Source organism: Oncorhynchus nerka, linkage group LG3, assembly GCF_034236695.1.
Source record: "Oncorhynchus nerka isolate Pitt River linkage group LG3, Oner_Uvic_2.0, whole genome shotgun sequence".
Lineage (NCBI taxonomy): Eukaryota > Metazoa > Chordata > Actinopteri > Salmoniformes > Salmonidae > Oncorhynchus > Oncorhynchus nerka.
In genome coordinates, this window is record NC_088398.1 from 18,626,483 (window position 1) to 18,648,429 (window position 21,947).

Below are 21,947 nucleotides of genomic sequence, written 5' to 3' on the forward strand. Positions count from 1 at the left end.
CCTAACTTTGTTTCAACATGTCAAAATACATTTCTATCTACTCCTCAGATACCCTAAAATGTAATTAAACTATAATATTTCTTACGGAAAGAAGTATGTTCAATAGGAAACTGATTTTAGCAGGTGTGTAATCTCTTCATGGCACGCAAACACAAATTTACAAGACTGCGTCCTTATGCTAAAACAGATATTTCTTATTAGTTTTTGAAGTTACAAGCCTTAAACCTTGAACATAGACTGCTGACACCCTGTGGAAGCCCCATAGGAATTGCATACAGGGAGCAAATTTTCAATATATCTTTTTATAATTTATTTTATTTCACCTTAATTTAACCAGGCAGGCTAGTTGAGAACAAGTTCTCATTTACAACTGCGACCTGGCCAAGATAAAGCAAAGCAGTGCAACAACACAGAGTTACACATGGGATAAACAAAAGTACAGTCAATAACAATAGAACAATCTGTATACAGTGTGTGCAAATGGAGTAAGGAAATGGAGTAAGGAAGGAGGCTGCAGCGATCGGTGAGCTGCTCAGATAGTTGATGCTTAAAGTTAGTGAGGGAGATAAGTCTCTAACTTCAGCGATTTTTGCAATTCGTTCCAGTCATTAGCAGCAGAGAACTGCAAGGAGAACTGCAACCAGTGAGATATACCTGCTGGAGCGTGTGCTACTGGTGGGTGTTGATATGGTGACCAGTGAGCTGAGATAAGGCAGAGCTTTACCTAGCAAAGAATTATAGATGACCTGGAGCAAGTGGGTCTGGCGACGAATATCTAGCGAGGGCCAGCCGACGAGAGCATACAGGTCGCAGTGGTGGGTGGTATATAGGGCTTTGGTGACAAAACGGATGGCACTGTGATGGACTGCATTCAGTTTGCTGAGTAGAGTGTTGGAGGCTATTTTGTAAATGACATCAGGAAAATCGAGAATCGGTAGGATAGTCAGTTTTACGAGGGTATGTTTGGCAGCGTGAGTTGTTTGCGAAATAGGAATCCAATTCTAGATTTAATTTTGGATTAGAGATGCTTAATATGAGTCTGGAAAGAGAGTTTACAGTCTAGCCAGATACCTAGGTATTTGTAGTTGTCCACATATTCTAAGTCAGAACTGTCCAGAGTAGTGATGCTAGTCGGGCGGTCGGGTGCGGGAGCGATCGGTTAAAGAGCATGCATTTAGTTTTACTAGCGTTTAAGAGCAGTTGGAGGCCACGGAAGGAGTGTTGTATGACATTGAAGCACGTTTGGAGGTTTGTTAACAGTGTCCAAAGAAGTGCCAGAAGTATACAGAAAGGTGTCGTCTGCATAGAGGTGGATCAAGGAATCACTCACAGCAAGAGCGACATCATTGATATATACAGAGAAAAGGGTCAGCCCAAAAATGGAACCCTGTGGCACCCCCATAGGGACTGCCAGAGGTCCGGACAAGAGGCCCGCCGATTTGACACACTGAACTCTATCGGAGAAGTAGTTGGTGAACCAGGCGAGGCAGTCATTTGAGAAACCAAGGCTGTTGAGTCTGCCGATAAGAATATGGTGATTGACAGAGTCGAAAGCCTTGGCCAGGTTGATGAAGACGGCTGCACAGTACTGTCTCTTACTCTTGCATTTCTAAGAGGATGGTCTCTCTCTCAAAAAAAAAATCTGGTTGGTTTTTCTTTGGATTTTCTCCTACCATATCTGTTGTGTTATATTCTCCTAAATTATTTTAACATTTCTATAAACTTAAGTGTTTTCTTTCCAATGGTACCAATTATATGCATATCCTGGCTTCAGGGCCTGAGCTACAGGCAGTTTACTTTGAGCACGTCATTCAGACATTAAGTGGAGAAAAAAAGGTGCCTAGCCCTAATTAAGAACAATTTCTTATTTTCAATGACGGCCTAGGAACGGTGGGTTAACTGCCTTGTTCAGGGGCAGAACAACCTTCCAGTTACTAGTCCAATGCTCTAACCACTAGGCTACCTGCCACCCCGCAAAATAGAAGAGTCATTATTGCAGATGGTAGAAACAACTCACTTACCTTAAATTGATTTTCAAATGATTAGATATAAAATTCACTAATATGCTTTATTGGGGGCACATAGGCCTACACAGTGGCTGCATCTTTTGCGCCAGGTTAAATATACCATATATAATTCCTCTCATAAAATAATGAAATATGACAGACTGCTATTCTCAAACCCACTGTTTTGGATGACTCTTGGAGACGAGGACCAGACCCAGTCAGTCCGGGACGATATGACCAGACAGGGCTTGAAGTCAGTGTGACTGTATGTGCACTGCATGGTCGAATGTTATAGGGAGAACTAGAATTAGAACTAGAAACTAGAATTTTTACACAGGCAGATTAGCAGCAACCTGATTTTGTTTCCCCATCCATCTCCCTAAAGTAAACTAGGTCTGACCCTGCTAGATGAAAACCAGTAGGACAGAGGTTGGTGTGGTTTTGCTGACTAAAATCTTACAATAGTGCACACTGATTAAACCTGATTGTCTAAGCAGTCTGTAACATGGACGTTCGGCTTTCGCTCTGTTCGGGCAGAAGTATACACAGAAAAACAAAACAATAATCTCATGCCATAGTGTGTGTAGTTTAGTGGTAATAACCCATAATCCAGGGTCACCACGTGTGACTCAGGTACCAGCTCTGCAAAGCTCCATAAACAGAGGAAGACATGCAGCTGGCATCATGCCCATCTCACCAGATGCAACAGTCAATATTGCCTTTTCAGTCTGAAAAGGAGCAATGGGAGGACAGAGAAACAGATGGAGATGGGAGATCAAACTAGCGATATTGTGTGTAATAAGAGAGCGAGGGAGAGAGACGTAGGAATAGGTTGTTAAGGGCGTGACACAGAGACAAACAAAGCAAGGGCACTTATTTTCCATTGCTGGGCCTACAACAGACAGCACCAAGCGAGTCGAGTCAGATTAATTGGCTTTGACCATGACATGCACCCGTTTCTCTCCGGAAAGACCAGCGCTGCCGCTATAGCTTCCCCTATCCCCCAGCTAAGTCTAACTCTGCTCGGTCAAGCTCTTGAGGGTGTGTAGGAGTGGGGCTTTGGGAAGGTGGATTGAAGATGTGGGTTTGGTTTTGAGTGACAGATTGAGAACAATCGCTAAGCATGGTTTTTAGTACAGTGGTAATTGGCTGTATTGTGTACCAGCTCTGCAAAGCTCTGAGGCAAGTTTGTTTTCACTATGTTGTCATCCTTGTGTAGTCATATTTCTCAGTGCTGGCTGTGTTTATGCCCTGCTGAAAGAAAATAGCATAGGCTGGTCATCAGCCTTCACTGTGTTTTGGACACAGGTGACATTAATAAGGGATCATAGCTTTCACCTGGATTCACCTGGTCAGTTTATGTCATGGAAAGAGCAGTAGTTCTTAATGTTTTGGACACTCAAGTGTATATAATACAGTGGCTACCTCAGGTCTGCCAGTCATGTTATGCTGGTTTGCAAAGCGATGTTTAATTCATATTGGAATCCAGCCAGAGTGGGGATATCCAACAATTATTGTAACTTTTATTCACCCACAATCTGCAATCAGAATGACTGCCAGGGTAAAAAGATTAATAAATGATACTACCTAAACAATCTAAACTGGAACAACCATTTCAGTAACAGGTGCAATAAATCCAACTAACAGATTGGATTAGAATTGTTTTATCTTTGTGCAGCATAAGATTGATCGATTCATTAATGTACATGCAATATCAAAAATCAAACTTCAATAGAGCTTGCTGGGAAATATGATAATGATGGCCATGGTTTTACCTGACTAGCTTGACCAGCTAGCTAGACCATGCTGGACCAGCATACACCAGCTTGGTCACCAGCATAAACTGGTCACCAGCATACCAGCATGAGCTGCTCACCAGCATCATCAGCTGGAGCAGCTAGTCGGCCAGTCTAACCAGACAAGGGGTGGGCAACTTTGATGGGGGTGGGGGCCACCAAAAATCTGAACTCATGAGAGGCCGCAGTGGCTCGCGGGTCTGCGTACCCACATCCATACTCACACATGCAGCCTTTTGGGGGACCTATGTGAAATTTTGTTTCTCTAACAAAATCAATAGCGGCCCCCCGATCAATAATTTGACCCTGATTACTACAGGTGTAGATAGATGAGTAAGTTAGTCTAGCCAACTAAAACATGTTAGCTGACATGGGCTAATTGAGTGACTGACAAGAGAAAAACTGCTGATGCACATTCAAATTTAGAAATTGCACCCTGTCTATTCTACTATTCTAACTAAGTTACTAAGTTTTTAAAAAATTAGCATTGTGTGGAAATAGATCCGCGGGCCTACAAAAGGGGGGCCAGTTGCCCATCCCTGTGCTAGACCATGCTGGTCAGACCAGATATACCAGCTTAAACCAGCATGAACCAGCTTGAAATGTAGGCTTTTTTTCAGCAGGGCGTACTTCGTCATCAGAAAGTTGAACTGAGTTAGTATTTCATGGGAGTGTTTCCATTGAACAATATAAACTATGAAAATCCTGGAAAAGGGTCTCAAATTCCATACAATTCATAGAAAAAAACACTTACTTCACAATATGTGTTCCTTGAGCATTGCCCTATTTGCTCCAGTTGGCAAACACAGCTACCTTTCAATTAGGGCAGTAGCACTGACACTTTTCAGGTCAATTAGGCTGCGTCAGCCATTCCATCACAGCCTCAGTCACTGAGAGGAGCACTTCCTCGACAATGAGCCAGGGAGACAGTCTGGAGATGACACAGGGAGACACACCAACGCAGACAGGCTCACCTGTTTCTGACAGGGACAGAAGTGTAATGGGGTGCACGAGCCATCTGGCGGAGGTGACGACAGCTCTGTGATATGAACCCTGGTAGGGGTGGCGATGCACAGGAGTTATCCCTGCTGAGATTCCCATTAACAGAGAGACTGGACAGTGCTGAGTGACCCACGTCCAGGCGAGCACAGGGGGGAAATTAAGCTAGAGCAATGTTAATAAATTGCCTTGGACACCTGACATTTTCTAATGGGAATCTGAACCAAGTAAGAAAGCAATTAACAGTGATAGGATAGACGGACCAAGGCGCAGCGGATGTTGAGTTCCACATATTTATTATAAAGTGAAACTTAGCAAGAACAAAAAAGTACATCAATAAACTAACAACGAACCGTGACTACATAATGCACAAAATAATATCCCACAAACACGTGGGAAAACTGCTACCTAAATATGATCCCCAATTAGAGACAACGATTACCAGCTGCCTCTAATTGGAATCATACAAATCATCAACATAGTAAAATAAACTAGAACACCACATAGAAATAATAAACTAGAATACCCCCAGTCACACCCTGACCTACTACACCATAGAGAAACAAGGGCTCTCTATGGTCAGAGCATGAAAACCATGAACAACAACAGGGCCCAAAACACATGTGGAACGTCAAAAAGAGAAAACTTGAGAAGTCTTATCACTTATCATGGAGATGAGATTAAAAAAATACAAGGGTTTTAGAAAATACAAAAACATGGCTTTGGTAAAAAAAAAAGGTACTTTGTGAAAATTCCCTAAATGTACATTAGTTGCTACCTGGAGAGACAAAGAGTCTAGAGCAAAGGTATTCACTTCCTGCTGGTTTTCTGTTCTACCTGATAATTCATTGCAGACACCTGGTGTCTCAGGTCTAAATCAGTCCCTGATTAGAGGGGAACAATGAATAAATGCAGTGGAACTGCTTCAAGGCCCAGCGATAAGTATGACGGGTCTAGAGGATAAAGCTGGGATTGAACTAAATCACCTTGAGGCCACTCTAGCTGAGAAGAATGTTTATTTCTCCCTTTACTCTCAATTCGTTTTTTTGAACTTGCCCAGAGGAGTCTTTTCCTTGTAGTCACCAGAGTACACACTCCATTTGAACAGACTCTAGTCTCTACACACTATGTTTTTTGGACTACAATTTAACCTGTTGTGTGTGTTCATGATCAGTCAAAGTAGTTCAGATGATAATCAGTGAATTATCATTGTGCTCAAACTCCTAGCCTGGGTCAAAATCAGCTGCTAGAGACAAAGGAATATGCTCCTTATAAAAGTGTGAAACATTCAGGTGCACTGAATTAGATGTACAATGAATTGTATTGGAACATGCTTTGAGTGTTCTTGGATATCCCTGACCTACTAGTGATATGTCTGTGTGTACTAGATGGTTGTCCATGCTTACATGATCCTCCAGGCTATATTCACCTCTATTAAGAGTGTGTTCCTTATTTAAAGATCTAGACATTGGCGGATAAGGATTAGAGAGGAGCAAGGATGTGACATTCTCCTGATCCTCTTAACTACACTAAACAAAAATATAAATGTAAACATGTAAAGTATTGGTCCCATGTTTCATGAGCTGAAATGAAAAATCCCAGAAATGTTCCATACACAAAAAATGTTGTGCACAAATTTGTTTATATCCCTGTTAGTGAGAATTTCTCATTTGCCAAGGTAATCCATCCACCTGACAGGTGTGGCATATCAAGAAGCTGATTAAACGGCATGATCATTACACAGGTGCACCTTATGCAGGGGACAATTAATGGCCAATCTAAAATGTGCAGTTTTGTCAACACAATGCCACAGTGGTCTCAAGTTGAGAGAGCACTCAATTGGCATGCTAACTGCAGGAATGTCCACCAGAGCTGTAGCCAGATAATTTAATGTTAATTTCTCTACCATAAGCCACCTTCAATGTTGTTTTAGAGAATTTGGCAGTATGTCCAACCAACCTCACAATCGCAGACCACGTGTAACCGCACCAGCCCAGAACCTCCACATCAGACTTCTTCACCTGTTGGATCGTCTGAGAGGGGTTGTTGGGGTGCTGAGGAGTATTTCTGTCTGTAATAAAGACCTTTTGTGGAGTAAACTCATTCTGATTGACTGGGCCTGGCTCCCCAGTGTGTGGGCCTGGCTGCCAAGTGGGTGAGCCGATGCTCTCCCAGGCCAACCTATATCTGCACCCCTGCCCAGTCATGTGAAGACCATAAATTAGGGCCTAATGAATTTATTTAAATTGACATATTTCCTTAAATGAACTGTAACTGTAAAATATTTGAAATTCTTGCATGTTGCATTTATATTTTTGTTCAGTATAGAAGAGAAAGCAGATGGACTTGAAGGGAAAGTGATGTATGTTAGTCCGTTCCTGAGTTAATGCTGCGTTCAAAACAACTGGGAACTCGGAAATCTCAAGACTTCCAACTTTGGGAAAAAAACTAGCTTAATCTGTATGGACCTCGCTTTGTGCACGGGGGAATTGTGATGCTGAAAAAGAAAGGGCCTTCCCCAAACTGTTGTCACAAAGTTGGAAGCACAGAATCGTCAAGAATGTAATTCTATGCTGAAGATTTCCCTTCACTGGAACTAAGGGGCCTAGCCCCAGACCATTTGGAGTTTGGAACTCGGTAGTGAGTGTTGCAACCGAGGACAGACGATTTTTGCACGCTACGCACTTCAGCTATAGGTGGTCCCGTTCTGTGAGCTTGTGTGGTCTCCCACTTCGCGGCTGAGCCATGTTGCTCCTAGACATTTCCATCTAGCAATAACAGCACTTACAGTTGATCGGGGCAGCTCTAGCAGGGCAGAAATGTGATGAACGGACTTGTTGGAAAGGTGGCATTCTATGATGGTGACACATTGAAAGTCACTGAATTATTTAGTAAGGCCTTTCTACTGCCAATGTTTGTCAATGTAGATTGCATGCTGTGTGCTTGATGTTATACATGTTTCTGAAATAGCCAAATCCACTCATTTGAAGGGGTGTCCACATACTTTTCTATATAGAGTGTATTTTTAGTACTGGCTAACCACATTATATGAAGAAGGCAGGCTACTCCCCTAGTAAACTGGGATCCAACAATAGTAGAGAAGATAATTGCCTCGACTCCCTACTGAGTGAATACTCAGGTCATGTTCCACTGCTTGGATATTTCTGACTCCTGACAGATCATACAATGCCTGATAGGTATTTATCAGCTAACCACATATAGGTTGCGTTCCCCTGCTCAGACGTTGCAAGCATCAATCAATGGTTGGGTATCACGTCATTGATTTACAGATTGCTATAACATAATAGGGCCTGTTGACCAATCCTGAAACAAATTATGAAGAAAAAAAGACCAAAAAACATGGTAAACCAGTGTGAGCCACTTATCCCTGACCCGTCCTGTTTATGACTGCACGTCCCAGTCCAGCCCAACCCAACCCAGCCTTGCACTCACTCCCATATTTTTTGAACAAGTCAAGTGACGCCACTACTCCCTGTAGCCATATTGTTATTACTTTCAAGGCAACGAGTGAGCTGCTACCCGCCGACAGCAAGGTAGAGGGCGACTGACAAGTGTGGAATTTCATTAAACGAAGCTACAAGTTACGTGTAAATTGCTGGCCGAAGTTAAAGTCGGGTATGTGCTTTGTTGGAATGATATCTCACTATTTGTGTTATATTCTTAGCCAGTCACAGCTACTGTAGCTAGCTAACGTTAACTCACCACTTGTCCACTGCACTGCGCTAACACTACAGCAGCTAAGTTAGCTAGTAAGTTGGAAACGGGACCGAATGGAGGATTTAGCTAGCCTTTGCATTAACATTGTGGCTAATGAGCGTAGCTAGCAACGAACTAAATAAATTGATCTAGCTAGCGCTACACCAATTATGAATTATTTTGAGATAACGTTGGCCAAGTTAACCACGCGAGTAATCTTTAGTAACTAATGTTAGCTAGTTAACCAGTACACCATAGACGTCGTTAGCTAACTACTTTAGCGCCCATTGACGATATTATATCGTCTGACTGGGGGTGTTTTGTTTAAGAGCCCCGACGCTTGTTCTAAACGTTAACGCATCGTTTGCGGTAGGGTTTTGAAAACATAAGAAACGTATCTTTCATATCAGTAGGTGGGAGAAAGTACTCAATTTTCATTCTTGAATAAACCTAAAGATACCGTAATAGAAAATGACTCAAGTAAAATATAAGTCACACAGTCAAATACTACTTGAGTAAGCTTATTTGGTTTTAAATATACTTAAGGATCTATCAAAAGTAATTGGAATTGCCAAAATATACCAGATCAAAGACGGTAGGTATGAACAGGGATGTTCTCTTGATAAGTGTGTCAATTTAACCATTTTCTTGGCTAAATGTAACAAGTAATTTTGGTTAGCAGGGAAATGTATGGAGTCAAAGGTACAATATTTTCTTTAGGAATATAGTGAAGTAACACAAATATTTTAAAAACATATAAACAAAAGTACAGCCCCCCCCTCCAAAAAATGTAATTAATTTAATCTGATAGTCATGGAACCTTATGACATTGTCCACACAGGGCATCTGAACACACAAAATACACCTGGATGATTTTCATTATATGTTGGGTGTTTTATTTAACTTTTGTACACCTGTGGTGTTCCCGGTCAACAATGACCAGTCATTAGAAATGAATGGGTGAGATGACAATTAGTGTATAAAATTGAGTTCAGGCACATGCCCATTCATCAGTTGGACACTTCCTCTCCCAGACCCCCACATGCATGTGTGTTTGAGCACACACACACACACACACACACCTCACTCCCCTTCTTGGCTTCCATGGCAACCCCCATTGAACCTTTCCCAAATAGAATCACCTGTTGGCATTCTCACAAACAATTGCAACATTGTTTCAATAATATTAAGAACTTTTCTTGCAGCTCTGGTATGTAAAAGCTTTTTTGAGGCCTTGCTCACAATTCATTCTGTGGCAGCGCAATGACCAAACAATATACTGTATGTGAGGCTCTTGATCGTCATGACACTGGTGAGGAGGAGAGAGTCCTTGATAAACTGACACAAAAGTAGTCTGTGATAAATGGCACTATGTTTCATCTGAGTATTTGTTATAGTCAAAATAATCCATACATTATGCTTTTTTTTAAAAACTCAACCAGTTGTATAAGCCTAAAGGCTATAAATAACAAATAGAAGTTCAAACTTGTAATGTTCACATGAACTTAAGTTGATAAAAAGATCTAACACAACATTAGGTGACTATGTATTATGGATTTATAATCAGCTATCGTGGGGTGGTCATTTTGTACCGAGAACACAGAATTAATTAACATGAAACAAACACAACAGGAGGTTTAAAGTATTTTTACTTACAGTAGAAGATGGACGTTTACTTACACCATAGACAAATACATTTAAACTCAGTTTTTCACAATTCCTGACATTTAATCCAAGTAAAAATTCCCTTTTTTAGGTCAGTTAGGATCACCACTTTATTTTAAGATTGTGAAATGTCAGAATAATAGTAGAGCGGATTTATTTCAGCTTTTATTTCTTTCATCACATTCCCAGTGGTCAGAAGTTTACATACACTCAATTAGTATTTGGTAGCATTGTCTTTAAATGGTTTAACTTGGGTCAAATGTTTTGGGTAGCCTTCCACAAGCTTCCCACAATAAATTGGGTGAATTTTGGTCCATTCCTCCTGACAGCTAGTGTAACTGGGTCAGGTTTGTCGGCCTCCTTGCTCGCACATGCATTTTCAGTTCTGCCCACAGATTTTCTATAGGATTGAGATCAGGGCTTTGTGAATCCTTAAGCCATTTTGCCACAACTTTGGAAGTATGCTTGGGGTCATTGTCCATTTGGAACACCCATTTGCTACCAAGCTTTAACTTCCTGACTGATGTCTTGAGATGATGCTTCAATATATCCACATACTTTCCCTACCTCATGATGCCATCTATTTTGTGAAGTGTACCAGTCCCTCCTGCAGCAAAGCACCCCCACAACATGATGCTGCCACCCCCTCTGCTTAACGGTTGGGATAGTGTTCTTCGGCTTGCAAGCCTCCCCTTTCCCTCCAAACATAATGATGGACATTATGGCCAAAAAGTTCTATTTTTGTTTCATCAGACCGGAGGACATTTCTCCAAAAAGTACGATCTTTGTCCCCATGTGCAGTTGCAAACCGTAGTCTGGCTTTTTTATGGCGGATTTGGAGCAGTGGCTTCTTTCTTGCTGAGCGTCCTTCCAGGTTATTTCGATATAGGACTCGTTTTACTGTGGGTATAGATACTTTTGTACCTGTTTCCTCCAGCATCTTCACAAGGTCCTTTGCTGTTGTTCTTGGATTGATTTGCACTTTTCACACAAAAGTACGTTCATCTCTAGGAGACAGAATGCGTCTCCTTCCTGAGCGGTATGACGGCTGCGTGGTCCCGTGATGTTTATACTTGAATACTATTGTTTGTACAGATGAACGTGGTACCTTCAGGCATTTGGAAATTGCTCCCAAGGACGAACCAGACTTGTGGTCTACAACTTTTTTTCTGAGGCCTTGGCTGATTTCTTTTGATTTTCCCATGATGTCAAGAGAAGAGGCACTGAGTTTGAAGGTAGGACTTGAAATACATCCACATGTATACCTCCAATAGGCTAATTGACATCATTTGAGTCAATCAGAAGTTTCTAAAGCCATGACATTTTCTGGTATTTTCCAAGATCTTTAAAAGCACAGTCAACTTAGTGCATGTAAACTTCTGACCCACTGGAATTGTGATACAGTGAACTATAAGTGAAATAATCTCTGTAAACAATTGTTGGGAAAATGACTTGTGTCATGCACAAAGTAGATGTCTTAACCTCCTTGCCAAAACTATAGTTTGTTAACAAGACATTTGTGGAGTGGTTGAAACACTTAGGATGGAGTCATTAGTTTATGTAAACTTCCAAATTCAACTGTAAGTACTTTACACCACTGCAAAAAAAATCAAAAGGTTAAATGACCTTTTTGTAGGGTTAGGGTACCCACAGAAACATATTTCTATGTTTACAGCCTTTGTTTTCAGCAGTGATGGGGAAACGAAGCTTCCTGAAGCATTGCATATTTCCAGCCAATTGTGTCAAATAGGTTCATTACTCAAGGCTTTGATCAACACTGTGTACACTAGTGGCACCTGGGAGTCAAAACAATTTAGCACAGCCAAATTATTATAGATGACATCCCACATGCACAGTGTAGCCTTTTTGTCTTCTTCCGAAGCTGATACCTAGCCAATCAGGTGTTTGGCGCCAGGTAGCCTAGTGGTTAGAGCTTTGGGCCAGTAACCGAAAGGTTGCTGGGTCGAATCCCCGAGCTGACAAGGTAAAAATCTGTCGTTCTGCCCACTGTTCCCCGGTAGGCCATCTTTGTAAGTAAGAATTTGTTCTTACTTGCCTAGTTAAATAAAAATAAGATTTTGTTAGACGAAATGAAGCTTCGGATGTCATTGATCACGTGCCTTTGATAAAGTGATACAAAGCATCGGCACACTGCTTAAAAATAAACTGCTTAGCGATTGCCTCGGAGCACCGGTATTAAACGTAACATCACTAGTTTATGGAAGACCGTGGACTAGCTAATTAGCCATCTGCATCACTGACACGTGTGTAAACAAAAGACAGACGCAACAAACATCTTGTCGCTGAAAAATACTGTCGGGTGCAACTGTGTTAAAACATTGTATAGTAAGTGTGTGTTTTTAATCTGTGAAATTATTTTGTTGTGAGATGAAAGTAGAGTGATTTCTGTTTCTAGAACCGTACTGCAATTGAGAATCAATGCTTTCTTAAGGGCCCTTCCTAACACTGCAGAGATAATTGTATAAATAATAGAAAACAAGGAATAAATACCTAATGATAACTTGGCTATATGCACGGGGTACCAGTACCGAGTCAATGTGCAGGGGTGCAGGGGTATGGGGTAATTGAGGTAGATGTGTACATATGGGTAAAGTGACTATGCAACAGGATAAACGCAGCAGCGTTTGTGACGAGTCAAAATAGTTAGTGCAAAAAGGGCCAATGCAGATAGTCAGGGTAACTATTTACTAGTCGTATGGCTTGGGGGTATAAGCAGTTCAGGGTCCTTTTGGTTCCAGACTTGGTGCATCTGTACTGCTTGCTGTGCAGTAGCAGAGCGAACAGTCTGACCTGGGTGGCTGGAGTCTAACAATTTTAGGGAGTTTTTTTATTTAAGGACACTGACTAGTATAGAGGTCCTGATGGCAGGGAGCTTGTCCCCAGTGATGTACTGGGCCGTACGCACTACCATTAACACCTTGTGGTTGGATGCCAAGCAGTTGCCATACCAAGTGGTGCAACCATTCAAGATCCTTTCAATGGTGCAACTGTATAACCTTTTGAGGATCTGAGGGCCCATGCCAAATAGGGCTGTTGCGATCAGAACATTTTTTTTCAATGTCAAAATAAAAACGCGAAGTAAACCAAACTTTTTGGTCCTTTAAAAACCTGATGTATGTAAAATATTGTGTGCTATATGTTGGAAAATATACTGAACAAAAATATAAATGCAATATGCAACCATTTCAATAATTTTACTGATTTACAGTTCATATAAGGAAATCAGTTAATTGAAATAAATTTATTAGGCCCTAATCTATGGATTTCATGACTGGGCAGCCATGGCTGGGCCTGGGAATGTGTTTTCTCCACAAAGGGCTTTATTACAGTCAGAAATACTACTCAGTTTCATCAGCTGTCCAGGTCAATCCCGCAGTGGAAGAAGCTGGATGTGGAGGTCCAGGGATCTTTTTTTATTTCAGTTCATGAAACATGGGAACAACACTTTACATGTAGTATTTTAGTTCAGTATCAATCAATGTGTCTCTGGATGACTGATGTTTGTTTTCAACATTATGTATGTTTTCCTAAAGAAGTTGAATCTGCTTTGTGTTTTATTTTCTTGCCAACTCCTTTTGCGATACTGGTATCATCATGAACCTATTGCCAAATTTTTTCAGCCTCCTGAGGGGGAAGAGTCGTTGTCGTGCATTCTAAGAGGCATTGTTGCACCTTCTTCATGACTGTTTGGACCATGATAGTTCCTTAGTAATGTGGACACCGAGGAACTTGAAGCTCTCAACCAACTCGACCCTCTGTTTCCTGTAGTCCACAATCAGCTACTTTGTCTTGCTGACGTTGAGGGAGAGGTTGTTGTCCTGGCACCACACTGCCAGGTCACTGAACACCTCCCTATAGGCTGTCTCATCGTTGGTGATCAGGCCTACCACCTTTGTGTCGTCAGCAAACTTAAAGATGGTGTTGGAGTTGTGCATGGCTACAGGAGGGGACTAAGCATGCACCCCCGAGGGGCCTCCATGTTAAAGGTCAGCGTGCTGGATGTGTTATTGCCTACCCTCACTACCTGGGAGAGGCCCGCCAGGAAGTCCAGGATCCAGTTAGAGGGATGTGTTCAGTCCCAGGGTCCTGAGCTTATTGATGAGCTTGGAGGGCACTATGGTGTTGGAATGCTGAGATGTAGTCAATAAAAAGCATTCTCACATAGGTGCTCCTCTTGTCCAGGTGGCAGAGGGCAGTGTGGAATGCAATAGAGATTAACGCTAGGCTCCTTTAGTCCATTATTGGGCTAGTTAATTAGACAGAATTTAGATAGCTAGCCGTTTTGTTGTTTATCACCACATCCAGTACTTAAGTAGCTGGAGAGCTTACAATGGCCATAAATAGGTTCAACTCACTTAGCTAGCTACCTAACTAGTAATCATGACAAATATCAATCACCATTTAAACTTGTAGAAACTTGAATGCAGAACACCACCACAATGACAGCTCAGCTATCATTAAATGTACTTTATCCTCATCCCGGGGAGGCAAGGGTGTGTACTTAAAAATACAAATAAATTCCTTGCTCGGTTTGTAGAGCAGAATAGTGGGTTTCGATTCCCGGGACCAACCTTACGTAAATATATGTATGCGTACTGCAAGTCGCTTTGGTTAAATGCGTCTGCTTATGGCATATTTTAGCCTTCGCACTACACAACTGATTCAAATGATTAACTCATTAAGCTTTGCGGATTTGAATCCGTTGTGTAGTGCTAAGGCTAAAATATGCAACTCTTTCAGTTGCCAGGACCAAGATTAAGAAATTGCGATTACGACATCAGTTAGCTAGTTTTTCACCTGGTCAGAGCATCAGCCTTGTACAATTATGTCAAAATTAGAGGTATTGAGCAATCTAGCAGTTGCTTTTGCTCTGGTACGAAACACACACGACTACCCCGTGCCTGATGCTGCTCACTCATAACTGTAGAGTAGCCTAGATGGCTTAGGGCAAAAGGACAACGTTGTGCAAGTGTGTCAATAGGCCATTGCCTATTGAATGAAGGTGCTGTCATTTTTTCCCCCCTCGTGTAGTTTCACGTGGTCAGAGGCAAAGCATAAAATGTGCATCTGAAAAGAAGCACCTACAATAAGTTGCTTGACAGTGGTTTTATCCCTTTTTTTTTTTTTAGCTTAACGATGTGAAACCAGTTTTCTACCAGCTAGGCCTAGGTGAGGCTAAATGCAGTCGACTTGCCCAGGAGGAGGACTCCCAGCCTCAGGCAACTTGCTGCTCTGCCGCACCGGTACAGGATGTTGCTCTGGTTCCTGTAATCCAATATGGCTCTGTTTATAAATGGATGCAGATTAAATACACTAGAATACTTCCCACTCTGAAACAAAAAGGTTGCCTTCGCTTTAGTAGCTCACAGGTATTGCTTAGCTTGCTTAAGTTATCGGTGTAGTGTATGTCAATTGTGCCTATCTTTCTCACCAGGAAGTAGTTCTGTCACAGAAAGGCCTATAATGTAATAGTAAATAGTTTCCTGTCGCAACAGGAGGGTTTTTCATATTATGTAAGCATTTCACTTCTGCGTTTGTTGTGCCTGCCTCCAACCTGGCGTTTTTGAAAAAGCACAATTCAGACTCACTTTTGCAGGGCCTTTTTACTTCTGATTTATTCTCTTTTGTCTCATTGAGAGGATTTCACTTGTGACAACTTCACTTTTAGCCACATGAGGGTAAACAAACAGTTAGTAGCCTATTTTTTTCTTGCTATTAACAGACAGTTTTATTTTAACGTGGCTAACTGCAAGCCTTACCACTCAACCTTTTTACTCTTCTTTGCTACCTTTTGTATTAAAATGTCCCAGAAGTGAATATGATGAACGCATAAGCACATCTGAATGAGTGTAACAGATGTTGTTATGGTGCATTCCTGTGTAGATAAATCCTCGCAGTTTCTGCTCCTACAGACACCATGGTTGAGTTTAACGAGCGCTACCAAAAACCTGGAAAGCGTTTGGAAGAGCAGCCATTTCACATGTCATCAGAAAATATCATGTGTTCATACTCAAACCCCATATGGAGCTCAGCTACCCTTTTTTTCCACTTTAAACATCAATCTGTAGTGAATGCTGCTGCTGAGGGAGCGATCATAGCTTTCTGAGTGAGTGGTATGAGTAACAACAACTTCTCCACATAGAAGCAGAGAGCTTAAGGATCAACCACATGACACAGTGCCCTTTGACCTCTACTACAACTCGGTTGGAAAGAGGCGTGTCAGTCGGAATCTCCATGGTGATTTTACAACCCTGTGAGCAGTCTGAGCTAATGCATAGACTTACTAAAGCTCCCACGCTGCCTATACTGGAAATTGTAGAGGTTGAAATTATGTTGTCAACCTATAGGCCTAGCCTAAGAAATAATGTTAAGACAAAAAGGTACTTTGATCATTTATAGCGTGTCAACTTTTGGCCTGAGAGGCAGCTGAAGTCAAAGGGTGGTGACCTCAAAGGTTTAAGCCAAGTTCATTTGGGTCAGGCACTTTGTCTTTGACAATCATTCAATGATTTTTGTCAATTCAAATCGAATCCCATGATCCATCGCCTGTTCCATTAAATCGATTCAGAGGTTTTATGTAGCCTAGCCCCACAACACTGGGGGGTGGCTTCCCCTCTAGTCAAAGTTAACATCCTTTCTGCCAAATGCTTTTTTTTACTAGCTTCTTAGTCAGCAAAGTTATGGCAAGGACTAAATCTTTCCCTCCAAGGTTCTCGGTAGAGAATAGTAGCTGAATAATTATTTGCCATTTTAAGAGTAGAGTTTTTTTTTTATATATATACATTTTTTTTGTCCCTCAAACCAGTGTTTATTTTTTAAATTTAAGCTGTCACCTGCACAAGGTTATAATTTAGCCTATTTACAGGTGGCTTCACTGTAATAATTTACACAGTGGAATGTCCCACACCTTCACTTGAAGGTAGAGGTCCCCTAACAAAGGTTAGACTGAAATTCAAATCAAACCTGGTTGCTGTTGGATTGATAAGGGCCCTCCCTGTATTCTGTAAATGCACTGCCCTTTTGCTCTGGTTTAGAGAGCACATCCACAACAGGCCCAAGCCATTGTGCATGTCACGAATTAGGCTTGGGCAGTATACCATATGTCAGGGTATTTGTAAAAAGCCACGGGATGGTTTTTCAATACTGTTGAAACTATTTATTCGTTTTTTTTAATACATTTTAATATTTGTAGATACTTTTGAAGTAAATACCTGTAGTCAACTTGTGCAATATTATAGGAGATAAAGAACATTGCGTAATATAGTTAACCTGTCACATTTTTATGAAGTTTACGGTAGTCCCCAGTCACGTGTCACATGGTGTTTGTTTACAAGCAAACTACGACGAGAGATCGGAGCCTTGTGAGTCACTCACTGTTGTGTAGCATGCGCCAGGGGATCTGATTACAGTATGGAATTCAGAACTAAATGTTTGCCAGCTAGATATCTTATAACGTATGTTAAGTCTAAAATGTGCGAAATGTCTGCAGTTGTGCATTTGGTGTAAATTTAGTAGCTATCTAGCTAAGTGGTTAGCTTATTCCAAAATCAAGCATTAGCTTGGTAGCAGCAGAGAATCCCATCCTGGACCAAGAGCCTTGCTGGCAAATATTTGTTTTGTGTGTGCAGCAAAATTAGTGAGTAGTATTTTTGAGTTACTTGTTTAGTTCAGAAACTGTACAACGTGTTTACAAAGCGCTCTTTAGTATTTAGTTGGTATTCTCTATTGGGATTTTACAAATGCCGTGCATTCGGAAACTATTCAGACCCCTTCCCCTTTTCCAATGTTTGTTACGTTACAGCCTTATTCTGACATGGATGAATCCTGTTTCCATTGATTATCCTTGAGATGTTTATACAACTTGATTTGAGTCTACCTGTGGTGAATTCAATTGATTGGACATGATTTGGAAAGGTGCACACACACACACACACACCAGTCTATACAAGGTCCCACAGTTGACAGTGCCTGTCAGAGCAAATCCAAGGCCGAAGAAATTGTCAGAGTGCTGAGACAGGATTGTGTCGAGGCACAGATCTGGGGAAGGGTACCATATTGACTGTAGTAGCCTAAATGTGAAGTGAAAATGCCATCATGCCACTATATCATCATTGTTTTGAAAGGTTACCAACCCCCCTCCCCCCATATTTGCAGTGACGGGTTTGACCTCAACTTAGCCCTGTCCTATTCAACAGGTCAATGTGCCTGCACTGCACACCTGTTTTAGATATCACATAAACAGCCACTTCACACAACATATTTCCAACCCCCTTATCTCATATTGTGATAATGTAATCCTCTGTAGACATGCTGTGCTCATGGTAAGCCATGAGTGTGTCCTCTGCTGTAAGGCTGTATTTCCTCCGCAGAGGTAAGCGAGGATGAAGTTGTTTGTTGTAAGCTGACAATAACACAGTGCAGTAGTGTTGTCACGATACCAGAATTTTGTCTTCGATACGCCTTCTTTATTTGTTGTGGTATCGAGTATCAGCCAAAGTCAAGTAATGTCACTTGATCCAGACAGATCTTTTGAGTTCAATATCATTGCATTACAATGAGTTTTGGTTCAATTTTTTTTAACTACATAACGCTAATCACTTATTTGAGTGGTAAATCTTAGGGATGTGCAACTTTCCCTTTCTTGACAATTCAGTACATACATGGGCTCCAATACGATACAGGAACAATATGTTTTGGTTTTAAACGACTCGGTTTGATTAGAGGAACGAAACGATACGATTCGATGCACTGACATTTTGTTGTATAAACACATTCGTTTTCCATTCTAATCTGCAGCTAATGGAGCTTATGAGCTGGGTGCCTCTAAGCTGAATCTGTCTGAGCTGACCTCTCTCACTGTGTGTGTAAATGATGTGTATATGTCAGCGCCTGAGCTGAGCCATAAGCAAGACTCTGCATCTTACTACCCCACCTATCAGATAATGGGGCTAAAGTTTGCTTTTTGTCCCTCAACTTTCGATCTGAAATCCCATCACCAACTAATTTTGTCATTTAACTAGGCAAGTTAGTTAAGAACCAATTCTTATTTAGAATGAAGACCTACCCCAGCCAAACCCTAACCCGGACAACGCTGGGCCATTTGTGCGCTGCCTTACGGGACTCCCAATCACGTCCGGTTGTGATACAGCCTGGAATCGAACCAGGGTCTGTAGTGACGCCTCTAGCACTGAGATGCAGTGCCTTAGACCGCTGCGCTTCTTGGAAGCTACCGGTATCTTCTTGCAAGTGTTTTAGCCTGTAATGCTATTGAGTGCAGTGGTTCCTCAGGCCAGGCTAGAGCTAGCAAAGAGTAAGTGGAGCAGGGCGGTTGCTCTCTCGCTGTTAAGGGACATCGGCTGCCCTGATAGACATACTTGATCCTCTCTCAATCAGTAGATGACGTTAGGCACATTTGACACTGACAGAAAGTAACAAATTCTAGTAACAAACTTTCATTTTCTAGTATTGAAAAACGACTGAAAGCTCGGTATACCGTGCTACACTACAATGAAATGGTACCTGTCAGTTCCAAGGACTCAACATATTTTTTTCTGGCTGTCTGACCCTTGGTGATTGTGGCTGGCTGCAGAGTGGGCATTAGCTCGGAGAATGGAGAGCAGAGACTTGGGTGTAGTGAAGTAGTAGCCTGAATTCTTTAGGTGTCTCTGTGAGGAGGCATAGGCCTGTAGCTGTACTGTACTTCAGCTTACATAAACACCTGCTAGTGGGGGTGGTGGTGAAGTCAAATGTCTCACATATACAGTGAGGGTGTGCTTATCCTCTCATACAACCTGTGCTACATGGTCCAAGGTGTAGTGAATCATGAGCTTGGCAGTCACACTTTCACTTTAATAGCTGAAATGCTTGAGGCGGATCTTCTCTTCCTGTCTGGTTGAATTATGCTATCCTCCGTCTTTCACGCAATGCTTCCTTCAGTTAAAGGGGCAATCAGCAGTTTCTACATACATTTTAGACTTATGCACTGAGTGTACAAAACATTACAAACACCTTCCTAATATTGACTTGCACCCACCCACCTTTTTTTTTGCCCTCAGAACATGAAATCTCCAAGGTGTCGAAAGCGCTCCACCGGGATACTGTCCCGTGTTCATGCCAATGTTTTCCACAGTTGTCAAGTTGGCTGGATGTCCTTTTGGTGGGATCATATCAATAAGGGATCATATGTTTCAACTGGATGCACCTGGTCAGTTTATCATGAAAAGAGCAGGTTTTCTTAATGTTTTGTACACTCAGTGTGAATTATATATGCCCATTGATTCTTGAAGAATTTAACTTATAAATGTCTCATGACCTAAGTTCAACTGTCGTACCCCATCAGAACCCAAACTATAAACATGTTTTACTCCCACTGTTTGTCAACAAAGTAAATACAAATGCTATATAGCCTTAAAACATGGTTAAAACTATAATTTTGATATATAATGGATGGTGAATCCTTGCATCCATAGCTCTGTCTATGAATTTGAGTGGTTAGATTTCTCAAGCCCCATCCTTTAACTTTTTACTGAAACTGGTGGGGAGGTCACTTTGTTATTGTTTTACCTGCTGATTGCCGCTTTAAGGTCATGAATTCGTGTTTTGGTGAGCGGTGTAAAAATCACTTGATGCTCATCTCTTCAGATTAATGTGTGCAGGGTAATTACTTCCTCTGTAGGAGGAGGCTGTGGCAAACTGTGCATACACCAAAAACATGAGCCCCTCCCAACAGTGAGGTTGATAAGCTACCACACCACAAGAGTTTATAAACCCAGAGGTGCAACATCGCGAGACTTCCAGAAACGTCTGTGAAATAGACTAAGCAGACAGTTTGGGGTTTGAGCAGTCAATGAGAGAAGTGAAATTCTTTCTTAGTAGTTAATTTTCTCAGTATAAAGGCACAACCTAGATTCAAGTCAATGTCTTAATAAGTAGTTGAACATGTTTTTACTCCAACCTCGTGAAATTGACAAACTAACACGTTTTGATTTTCGTCAAAAACAACTTTATATTGAGTGCCTTTGCTTTGACGGCCTGCACATGCGAAGTTTGGTGCCAGACGACCGTTAGACCTGCTGACGTGTTTCTACACATGAGCTTAGCTAGCCAACGTCGCCATGACATCGCCTACAAGCGTGATCGGGGATTTCTATTGGCGAAGCAGTTTCTGCCTGTCTTTGACCTGTCATAGGCAAAAGCAGCAGCATCCTTGTCAACAACATAACTCTCTTAATTGGTTTTGCTTGTTTTGGAGATTTCTGTTTGGGTTAGAGCATACAAACACCTCTCTTTCTTCCGGCACTTTCATTCTCTTGGTATCGGAGTCAGTTCTCTGTCTTGCCAGGGTTCATGAGACATGGGCCGGTATAGAACTGCATTGCACTTTGACTCAAACGGTGATCCTCAACAAGTTTTCTAGTGTCTGACAGTTAGGCTAAGTAATGTTGTAGCCCAGCATTGAGAAGAAAGGTTGAATGCTGCTTCCCTCTGTCTGCTTCATGAAGACAAGGGTTTTGCAATGGTGACCCATCTGGGGAAACCTTGGGTTATTTTTAGATGTACTGTCTCCCAATTTGAGACTGAAAGAAGACCGTTTTGCATTGGGTGCCTCTTCTGTTCAACGTTACAGGAAGGTAAGGGCAAGGAACCATTCATTATGAGAAAGCCTTTTTAAAGCTGTTGTTTATAGGCAGTGTCTCCTATACCATTAGTTTATTATGACCATTACACCATGTAATTGGATGCC

The 21,947-nt window shown here is 41.6% G+C and overlaps 1 protein-coding gene across 3 annotated transcripts in view; it reads left to right on the plus strand.

Moving 5' to 3' along the window:
- Positions 1 to 8,267: 8,267 nt before the first annotated feature.
- Positions 8,268 to 21,947, plus strand: part of LOC115103491 (pleckstrin homology domain-containing family F member 2-like) — a 29,320-nt gene continuing 15,640 nt past the window's right edge. For 2 of the 3 annotated variants that reach the window (XR_003859605.2, XM_029624328.2), the window contains exon 1: positions 8,268 to 8,437. The gene's annotated coding sequence lies outside the window, so the exon portion shown is untranslated. Of the gene's footprint in view, positions 8,438 to 17,559; positions 17,841 to 21,947 lie in introns of those variants that run through there. The other variant, XM_029624334.2, reaches the window with a different exon arrangement.